The sequence below is a fragment of the Mus musculus genome, chromosome 12 (genome assembly GCF_000001635.26).
Source record: "Mus musculus strain C57BL/6J chromosome 12, GRCm38.p6 C57BL/6J".
In the NCBI taxonomy this organism is placed as follows: Eukaryota; Metazoa; Chordata; class Mammalia; order Rodentia; family Muridae; genus Mus; species Mus musculus.
This window is the reverse complement of record NC_000078.6, coordinates 72,047,909-72,059,153: the sequence shown is the minus strand read 5'-3', so window position 1 is coordinate 72,059,153 and position 11,245 is coordinate 72,047,909. Positions and strand designations below refer to the sequence as shown.

General features: G+C 41.4%; 1 pseudogene; it reads left to right on the top strand.

The window, feature by feature from the left end:
- The first annotated feature begins 9,859 nt into the window (after positions 1 to 9,859).
- Positions 9,860 to 10,474, top strand: Gm7986 (annotated as a pseudogene).
- Positions 10,475 to 11,245: the final 771 nt, after the last annotated feature.

Here is an 11,245-nt window from a genome sequence, read left to right as displayed (position 1 = left end):
GTCCATCCTTTTACCCTGAGGTGATGTCTATTCTTGATGGACAGGTATATTTCTTGGATGCAGCAGAAAGATGGATCCTGTGTTGTAATCTGTTATGTTAGTCCATGTTTTTCATTGGGGAATTGGGACCATTAATATTAAAAGTTAACAATGAGCAGTGTTTTTTGATTGCTGTTATTTTGTTTTTATGGTGTAGTTTTACCCCCTTATTTTGATGTTCATATCTGGGAATACTTGTTGTATTTTTCTTGGGTGTGTTTAACATCTTCAGACTGAAGTTTTCCTTCTAGCACCTTATGTAGAGTTGAATGTGTAGATACTGCTTAGATTTGATTTTATTTGGAATGTATTTCTGTCTTCATCTATTGTAACTGATAATTCTGCTATGTATAGTAGTCAGGTCTGGCACATTAGAATCTGTCAAATATCTGTCCATACCTTAATAGCTTTAGAGTCTCCCTTGAAAAGTTAGGTGTTATTCTAATAGGTCTGCGGTTATATGTTTAGGCTTTTCCACTTTCAATTTTTAATATTCTTTCTTTGTTCTTACATTTAGTGTTTTGATTATTACATGTTGTGGGAATTTCTTTTCTGGATCTGCTTGGTGTTCTGTATGCTTCTTGTACCTTGATAGGCACCTCCGCCTCCACGTTAGAGAAGTTTTCTTCTATGATTTTGTTGAAAATATTTTTTGTGCCTTTGACCTGGGTTTCTGCTCTTTTCTCTGTTCCTACTAGTCTTAAATTTATGTTTACATAGTATCCTGATAGCAGGGCTTTTTGTTTTTGTTTGTTTGTTGTTTGTCTTTGTTTTTGTTTGTTTTTTGACTTGATATTTTCTTTGGCTAAGGTATACATTTGTTCTACCTTGTCTTATGACTTGTACTTTGCTGGTAAGGCTTTTTTGTGTTTGTAGTTTTATCTCAGTGATTCTGTTTTTACAGACTTCACTAAGGGATTTTTAAAAAAGATTTATTTATTTTTATTATATGTAATAAGTTCACTGTAGCTATCTTCAGACACTCCAGAAGAGGGAGTCAGATCTCAGTACTGATGTTTGTGGGCCACCATGTGGTTGCTGGGATTTGAACTTTGGACCTTCAGAAGAGTGGTCGGGTGCTCTTACCCACTGAGCCATCTCACCAGTCCTTCACTAAGGGCCTTCTTTAAGGTCCTTGAACATATCCATAACTGCTATTTTGAAGTCCTTGTGTTGTGCTTCAACTATCTTGCATTTCTCAAGGCCTTCTGTAGTAGGGTTCTGGGTTCTGGTAGAGCCATCATGTCTTAGCTCTTATGCTTGTTTTTAGGCATCTGGGATTGGATGATTGAAATTGCTGATGTCTTTATTTGGTGGGTATTTTGTTCCTTGTTTTCTACTGTAGCCAAGCCAGCTCAGTCAACAGGGTCTCAAGGGAGGGACTGAGGATTGAAAAGAAAAAGACAATTAGACAACATTATAACATTGACTCCAGACAGTTCTGAGGCTGAAACAGGTTTATTTATTTATTTTTCAGTCTGCTTTTATATCATTTTAGGTACATACAAAGAATATAGTTAGTCCTAAGGCATAAATAGAGTAGTTAAGGAAAACAATAAAGCATAAACAAAAGTCCCATGATTCCTGTATTCAGGGTAACAAGACTCATCAAGATACAAAGAGCATAGTCCTCAGCTGTATTCACCTGGAGCCTACTTCCACGTGCTAGCCCAAGGTCAAATTCTTGCTTGAGCCTACTTCTGTGTCCTGGCCCAAATTTCTAGAAGCAGCCCCAAGAACTTTCCACACTATTGCTTTCTCATGATCTTAGGAAAGTATGGTGGCTGTGGGTCATCTCCTAGAGAGTACTTCTGCAGGTCGGTGGGTAGCTGAGAGGAATAAAAGTACTCTAGGAGAAAGGCTGAGGGTGATGAGGTCAATTCAGGACCTTTGGAAAATTCCACCAGACCCCTCCCCTCCTGGAAGGGAAAGGTCCTGGAGCACTTGGACACTCCTCCCCTCTGGAAGGGTGAGTTGCTTAATTACATTCCTCAGACCTTGGGGGTAGAGGGGGGCCCAAAGCACTGAGACACATTCCACAGGGTGTACCCACAGTTGGCCACCTACAGACAAGGGAAGTCCTTGCCACAAATCAGTTTTAAAGTCACACTGTTCTGCCAATCACATTGTGCCTAATGGCTGTTGTTCTGAAAACTGTATAAAAATTCACGGGCTCCGAGTGGTTGTTCTCTGTCCTTTGTGTGTGTGGGCGACCCCAGCATGCTGGAACAATAAAATTCCTCTTGCTTTTACATTTATCCCCGACTCTGTGTTGTTCACTCAGTGGGTCTCCAGTAAGTTAAGACTCATCAGAGTCTTACAAGCGGAGCTGTCAGAAAGAGCTAAGGGGGTCATGTCCACACCAAGATGTAGGGTTACTAGTTAGTGTAGGCTTATAGTTTTTTAAATTTAGTTTTAATAAGGGTTCTTAAATGCTTTAACCTTCCTTCTAGCCCACTACCCACTAGAGGGAGTGGAAAGGAAAGGTTAATAAGGCAAAGGAGAATGTGGACCTGTTTAGAAATAGTTCTTTGGAGCAAATCCAGTCTATGTTGTCGGGAAATCAGCAATTCAGTTCACATGAATCAGCAGCAGTAGCTTGTTCCACTCACAAACACCATGAATCAGCAATGGCAGTTCCATCCAGAAGAAACCTCAGGCTCTGCCAATCAGCCCTAGTCCTCAGAAGTGGCAAGAAGCTGCCTGGACACCTCCAGAAGTTCTTTCATGTGTTTTTCTCTATGAAGTCACAACAAATGATGGCCAACAAAGAATGGCGAGGCAAACCAACACCATACAGCATCATCAGCAAAGACCAGTGTCATCAAAGCCCAACAATGATTACCAAAGAATGGTAAGACATACCAATACCACACAGCATTGTCATCTGTTGGGTTATATTTATAAACTTTCCAAAGCTCACATGTTCTCACAAAGCATCCATTCTAGCAAAACACTACATGCCCCTTTTCCAGGCTGCTTCCAGAAAGACATCATGCGTTTGTTCTCAAGAAAACATCCTCCTATGTGTCTGTTACAGCAAAAATATCCTCTCATAAGACTCTTTCCAGAAAAACATCACACAACACGAAAGAGTCACCAAAGAAACAAGAAAGTTCCACTTCAAGTGTGGTGGGAAGAGGAGATCCTGTAGGTAGGTTGCACTGAGGCAAATAATAATCTGGAGAGAGAAGGAGGAAAGGGATGGGAAATCCTGGGTCTGAACCAAGATTTGGAATCTCCAGGGAATGGAGTTGAGGTGGGAGAGAGGGGCCCCTGTAATCAGGTTGTTATTGGGCTGAGGGTGAGAATGGAAGTATTAATGGAGGACAGGAAGGACCACGTGAATCACCTACTCCAGTCCCTTCTAGGACTCACTGGAGGTCCCAGCTAGTGTTTTTAAGTGTTGGGGACTGACACAGAGGAATGGGTGTGGGCTAGGAAGGTGTGGGTGCCCAGGCCTCCACAGGGAAGAGGAAAGCTTGTCCCACACCAAAGTTTGGCAGAAAATGGAGGTAGAGTGTGAGGAAATGCACCTGCAACAGGCTGCTCTAGGGTTGGGGTGAGACTGGAGAGACAGAGACAGAGGACTGGAAAGAGGGTGAAGATTGCCTACTTGGGACACACCCAGCCAAGTAGAGAGTGCTTCTAAATACCAGTGGCGAACACAAAAGGATGAGAGAGGGTACTAAGAGAGTCCACAGGAAGGAGGAAAGCTGTGTCTGTATAAGGGTCAGTATAATCCCCACTCAGATAACATCCCAATGTTATTAATCTCCACTTCCCAGATGACTATGAACATCTTCTCATGTATTTATTGGTCATTCATATATTTCTTCTTTAGAAAACTTTTCAGTACATTTGCTCTTTTTTTCTTTTTTTTTTTTGATTGAATGATTAACTTTCTGTCTTTACTTTTGGAATCATTTATAAAATCTAGATAATAATCCTCTGACAAATACATAGGCCATAAAGATTTTCTCCCATTCTGGGGGTTGTCTCTTCAGCTGCTGATTGTTTTCTTGGCTTTTGCAAAAGGATTTTTTTTTACCAATAATTTATTATTTTTTATTCACTTTACATCCTGATCACACTCCCCCTCTCTCCTCTCCTCCCAATCCTACCCTTAAGAATCCTCACCACCACCACTACACCCTCCTCTTCTCCTCAGACATCCCTGGCATATCTAGTCCCAGGCAGTCCGGGTAGGCAGAAGGGCCTCCAGTAGCAGGGAAAGATTTTAATTTAATGCAATCCCATGTGTCAATTCTCGGAGTTATTTCCAAGTTTCTGCAATCCTTTCAGGATGCTCATCAACATCTATAGCTTAGTGGGTTTTCCCTGGTACGTTCAGCATTTTGGGTCTTACACTAAGGGCTTTGGCCCATTTTGCATTGATTTTTGTGTAGAATGAGAGGTGAGGACTTAGTTTCATTCTTATGTATGTGAATATCCAGTTCTCTCAAGACTGGTTGTTGAAGAGGCTGTATTTTTATCTTTTTGCCAAAATTTGGCAAGTTGTAACTATACGAGTTTAATTCTGGGTTTCTGTTGGATTTAATTAGTCTATGTGCCTGTTTTTGTGTCAGTACCTGTAGAAATAAATTAAACCAGGACAACCCTACAAGAATAACTATCATAAGAAATCTATAACCAGGCAGTGGTTCAAACCTTTAATCTCAACATTTGGGAGGCGAAGGCAGGCACATAAAAATTACAGTGATTTAAATTTAAAATCTACGTGCAAAAGTGACCAAGCCAGCTCAGTCATTCAACAGGGTCTCAAGGGAAGGAGTGAGGATCGAAAAGAAAAAGACAATTAGACAGCACTATAACCTGACTCCCGCCAGTGCTGAGGCTGAAGCGGGTTAATTTTCTTCCCAGTCGGCTTTCATATCATTCTAGGTACTTGCAGAGACTAGGGTCAGTTCTTAGATCAAAGACAAAGTAATCAAACAAGGCAAAGAACAAAGAGAACACACCAGATAGTAATCAAACAAAGCAATAAGCTAAGTCCCAGGAATCCCTGGTCTGGAGGTTTATGAGGATTACCAAGACAAAAGGAAGGTCGCTCATTCCTTGCCGGGACTTACCTTGATCCTTGCAGTGGCCCAAATGCAAATAATCCTGTCTGATCCTGCTTCCTCCGCCAGAGCCCGTGACAAGTACTTTCCAAATTTCTATACCAAAAGCTCTCCACACAAAAGTCAGCCAGAAATTCAAACTGAATGTCCTTTGTGATCTGAAAAGAAATACCCTTAAACCTTCAATTTATATATAAAGAGATAGGGGAATAGAGGTATATTTATCTACACAGACTAAGGTATATTTAGTTTCAAAGTTTCAAAATAATTATTTGACAGATAATTTTTTTTGTTGCCAAAACCATTTTGCCCTAGGACAGATATAAATGCCCCAAAAAGGAAGCCCTCGGAGTTAGGGTTGAGGCAGGACTTAGTTTTTATATTTTCCAGGAGAATAAAAGCATCCAACGAAGTTATCTAGAGACTACTGGACAGGCGAACCATCTAAAAAAAAAAAAAAAAAAGGATGGATCATCAAGAGAAAATGTCCCAAGAGTAAACTGGCCAAACGGTATCAGCCACCTTCAGCTCATCTCTGCTGCCCTCTACAGTCACAAATGGAAAATGATCTTTATTGGTCCCAAGTCAAATAAAAATTAAAGCTGGCTGTGGAGTTGGAGTGCGGCTCTCTCTTTCTTGAAAACCATGCTTGCTTGTTAAAGGAAAATGCAAAAATCTCCGTCTAATATCAGAAGAGCCACCTGGTATGGAACAGAGGAAAACAAAAAGTAAGAGACGATTCTACTATCACTAATCTCATAATCTTTTGGTTTTCATCTGGGTCTCTAAAACTTTTCTTAAGGTATAAATATTATCCCCCAAATCTACAAGATTATTATGTATACACAGACTTTGTTGTGATACCGTAGTAGTGAAGTAGTAGATAGTAGCCATACAGAGTACTAACTAATTCTACAAATAAGTATAAGACTCTGGCAAGACTTAGCTTACCAGGGACTCCCTAAGTGAATGACACAGAACCAGGAATCGATGTAAAAAGCAAGAGGAATTTTTTGTTCCAACATGTTGAGGTCGCCCTGCACATGGAGAGAGAGAACGACCATGCTCAGCCCGTCCTGCAAGCCTCTATACAGTTCTTAAGGCAGCAGCCATTAGGCACAATGTGATTGGTAGAACAGTGTGATTTTTAAACTGATTGATTGGTTATTAGGAAATGACGTAGGTGGCCAATGGTTGCAGAATGTGTCTAAGAGCTCTGGGCCTCCCCTACCCGCAGTGCTTGGTCCCTCCTCCCTGAGGTCAGAGGAATGTAATTAGCCCCTCCCTTCCGGACGGGAGGGGTGCCTATGACCTTTCTTTCCCAGGAGGGGAGGGGTCTGGTGGCATTTTCTAAAGTTCCTGAGCTGACCTCTTCATAAGCTCATCTAGCGTCCTGTACATGTTTCCAGGTTTGAGTCTGAAGCAGGTAACTAGGAGGTCCTCAAACCTTTTGGACACCTGCTGAATATGGCATTTAAAATGTTTAGACTTTCTACAATCAACTGTGACCCACCTGTGATCGTTGAGGTCTCCAAGAAGATAATAGGGCCCTGCAAGGATGAATCCGCCTGGATTGTGGTAACGCTAACCACTGAGAAAGACTGCCCCAGGAGGCTCCTGCTGCCAGGTTCTGTGAAGACAGTGAACATCTTTGGGTTTTGACTGCTGTGTTCTTCCTAGCTAGGATTGCCACTAAGCTGACAAACACCACCCAGAGATCAGCTTTGGTCTACACACTGCTCGGGACATTCAAATGGCACATGAGACTGACATGAACATTTTACAGAACCTTGACCTTAAAAACACTTAATCTTAAATCTGTCAAATAAAACCTAGCTGGACATTGTAGAAAGCCTGGTAGAAATAGCTTCATTGTTGTAAAGAGTTTTACTGTGTTAGAGTTAAAACCCTTTTTTATTTAGATAATAAGGGAGGACTTTCCTCCTCTGCTGATGTCCCAGTTCAAATCCCCTCTCTTACACTCTCTTTAAAAACCTCCCTCAAATTGAATGTCCCTTCCTTTCCACTTCCTGTGTGTCTCTCTATCCGACCTCCTGACTCCCTCTTACTCTCTGTAGTTTTGTCTTAAAAATCCTATGTTCACTTCCTGTCAATTAGTTGCTTACTCTGCCTCTTGACCTACGGTTGACTTTATTTAATCTTGCTTACAATATTTAAGCAGAAAAATCTTGGATTAAAGGTGTATGATAAGGCTGGGCCACACCACAACTAAAAACAGGTTTTTCCAGTAGATAACACAATCTCTGGGTTCTAGGTGTGATCATATACCCTGCAACAAATTCCATAAGTTTTTGTCACTATGGCTCTGTAGTATAATTTGAGCTCAGGAGTTGTGATATTTTGTCATTTGTACTTCATGGAAATGTTATGATTTTTCCTTCCTAGGTCTCTGCAGAAGGTCATTGGAATTTTGATGGAGATTTCTTTGTGTTTGTAGATTGTCTTTCATGATGTCATTATTTTCACAGTATTAATTCTGCTGACCTGTCAGGTCGTTCCAAACTCTAGTATCTTCTATTCCTTTCATCTGTGCTTTCAACTTTCCATTGAAGACATCTTTCACATCTTTGTTATTCCTAAATATTTTTTAGAGCTATTATCTCTCAGCAATTTTGTTATTTGTTTACAAGGAAGTTTCAGATGCTGTATTTTCACTGTACAGCTTGCTTTACTTTCCTAGGATCCGTATCAGATCTTACCAGAGTTTTCTGGTGGAAGTTTTAGGGTCTCTTAAGCATATAATTGTGTCATGTACAAGTAGGAGTACTTTGGATTTTCCTTTCCTCTTTTATTCTCGCTTTATTGTGCTTAGGCTGCAAGCTTTGCATAGAGTAAGAGTCAATGCTTTGGTCGTTTTCATTGCTCAGGAAATGCTTTCAGCTTTCCCTCATTTAATAGACTAGAGTTAGGTTTTTTTATTATGTTAAAGTATGGTTCCTTCTAGTCCTAGCTTCCCCCATCCAGGTGCCCCCCTGGGGGGGGCTTTTATCTGGAAAGGATGCTGATTTCTTCTTTCTCTTTTAAATGAATGATACAAAATTCACCTACAGCCAAGAGAGCAGGCTGTGGCAAGATTCCAGATCATTCGCCTTCGCCTGCTTCTTGGGCTGCTTCAAAGGCTTTTTTTTTTTTGGTCCCAGTTGTGGTCCAACATGGTAGCTACAGCCCCTTCCAAAGACTCAAACAAACAAAACAAAAAACAGAAAACAACAACAACAAAAACAAAACAATACAAAAAACAAAAACAAAAAGAAAACCAAAATCTGCATCTATTGAAGTGATCATGAAAATTCTGTCCTTAAGTCTTCTTACGTGCCGTATTATACAATTTTTTGGTATATGTATGTTGAACTGTTAGGGCCTAGATAATATAGTAAGGCCTAGATGGAATGTTAAGGCCTTGGTAAAATGTCAAGGCCTAGGTAACTGAAAACATATAAAAGCAAAATTCTAGGCCTTTAAGCCCAGGCTTGAGAATGTGACCTTTGTGACTCAATGCTCCAAGGTATGCTAATCATAAAACAGATAGCACATTCCTCCACCCACCCACTTCCTGGGTTCAAAGAGTGTTCATTCAAAGAAAGTCACCCTGACCCACCCTGACCGTTGCTGGAACCCGCTATGCAAATGTACTATTGTTAGGGGCTCTTAGAAGCTGTCTTGAGAGATAACCCGAACAATTACCAGGTATTCCTTGTGACTTTGCACTTCCTTGTGACTCTTAACTGGTATCTTTGGTATTTTCCAACCATGCCCTCCCACTTCCTTGAGTTGTGGTTTCTTCCTTTAAATACCCCCTTACCCAACTACTCGGGGTGCCACAGTCCTCTACCCCTGCATGGTGTATGATCGTGGGCCTGAGAGCGCTCTTGAATAAAAGTCCTCTTGCAGTTTGCAGCAAGACCGTTTCTCGTGAGTGATTTGGGGTGTTGCCTCTCCTGAGTCAGAATGTGGGGGAGTCCTCACGTTGTGGGTCTTTCATAACAATTACCTGGCTAGCCTGCCATTATAAGGAAACTTTCTCATATTTCTCTTGTTAATAGGAAATTTTCTAATGTCAAGTTGATTACATATTCTGTCATGTTCTGTGCCCTTGGAAACCAATCATGATAAAAGTCAATAGAACTATTGATTAAATCAAACTCTTATACCACTGATGACCTTAGACCAGAAATGATTAAATAATGTAGCGAGTGCTATACACAGTAAATATAAAGAAGCAAATGAATGAAATAAAAGGAGACAAGGAAAGAGAAAATGAAAGCAATACTAAGTGAAAGGAAAAGGCAAAGAATATTATAGATGGGAGAGGACAAAAAGCAATAGAGTTTTTTAAAAAAAACAAAAAAACACAGTTCCCCAATAGTGAAAAAAAGTAATCAAAATAGTTAAGTATAATCCAAGAAGTAAAGTAAAAACATAAAAATTTAAAATAACAAGAAAGCACCACGAAAGCAGAATTTTTTGTTTTTGTTTTTTGTTTTCCGAGACAGGGTTTCTCTGTGTAACCCTGGCTGTCCTGGAACTCACTCTTTAGACCAGGCTGGCCTCGAACTCAAAAATCCACCTGCCTCTGCCTCCCAAATGCTGGGATTAAAGGTGTGTGCCCCCACTGCCTGGCTGAAATGCATAATTTTCAAGGTGGGAGAATTACAAAGAGAAAAGGCTGAAATGTGGGGGTTTGTTTTCTTGGTTCTTTAAAAATGGAGTCTTCCCTCTTCCTGTAAGCGGCCAGAGGTCACCTGCCAAGATGGTTCGCTACTCTCTTGACCCAGAAAACCCCACAAAATCATGCAAATCAAGAGGTTCAAACCTTCGTGTTCACTTTAAGAACACCCGGGAAACTGCCCAGGCCATCAAGGGTACGCATACCTGCAAAGCCACCAAGTATCTGAAGGATGTCACTTTAAAGAAGTAATGTGTGCCATTCCGGGGGGATAATGGTGGCGTTGGTAGGTGCACCCAGACCAAACAATGGGGCTGGACACAGGGTCGGTGGCCAAAAAAGAGTGCTGAATTTTTGCTGCACATGGTTAAAAATGCAGAGAGTAATGCTGAACTTAAGGGTTTAGACGTAGACTCTCTAGTCATTGAACACATCCAGGTGAACAAGGCACCTAAGATGCACCGACGAACCTACAGAGCTCATGGTCGGATTAACCCATATATGAGCTCCCCCTGCCACACTGAGATGATCCTGAGAAGGAACAGATCGTTCCAAAGCCAGAAGAGGAGGTTGCACAGAAGAAAAAGATATCCCAGAAGAAACTGAAGAAACAAAACCTCATGGCCTGGGAATAAATTCAGCATAAAATAAATACAGATAAAGTTTTTAAAAAAATGGAGTCTTCCAGGTGGACATAGAAATTGTCACTTAAACTTGGGGACTCTTCTCTTTCTGACAGTTTATACTTTTGCTGAACCTGCACTGGAGAAATATTAGTCTTCCACAGACCTCTCTTCATTTTCATAGCTTCCTTTCCTTGCATACCACACCGCCTGCTACCACACCAGTCTTTACCATCTGTGGACCAGACAGGTTCACCCACCCTCCTGAGACTCCCTGATTTAAATGTCCTGTGGTGGCCAGCGTTTTCACCAGAGGGCGTCTGTCTAATGCACTGGGACTCACACACACAACACTGAGATCTCTACAGACAAACCAGTCTCCATCCTTTCAAATCTACCCACCTTTGGCACGGTCCTGGAGGAAGAAGACTATTTCCAGAGCTGCCATGGTCGGAGCCTACTCTCAGGCAGCCCTGACACACTAGGTTCAGCAACTGTCTCAGGAGGGAGATTAAACAGATAATTCATAGTGAAAAGCAGAAAAGGGAGGTTTATTCAATGTGGGCACACTGGGAAGAGAAAAACGTAGACCGTTGACCACTAAGTCTATCTTTGGGTATAGGTGTAACTAGAAGGTGAGACTTATACATAACTATGCAGTCCTGGCCCTGCCCACGCCCATTAGTCTTCCCTATAAGGTGGTCTGGCGAGTTTTCAGAGCTCTGTGAAACTTCTTTCCAGGAGAGAGGCTTCCCTTCCAGCTGGTGCCAGGGCCCCAGCTTTTGCCTTCTTCCATTTCGAGACTCCTGGTA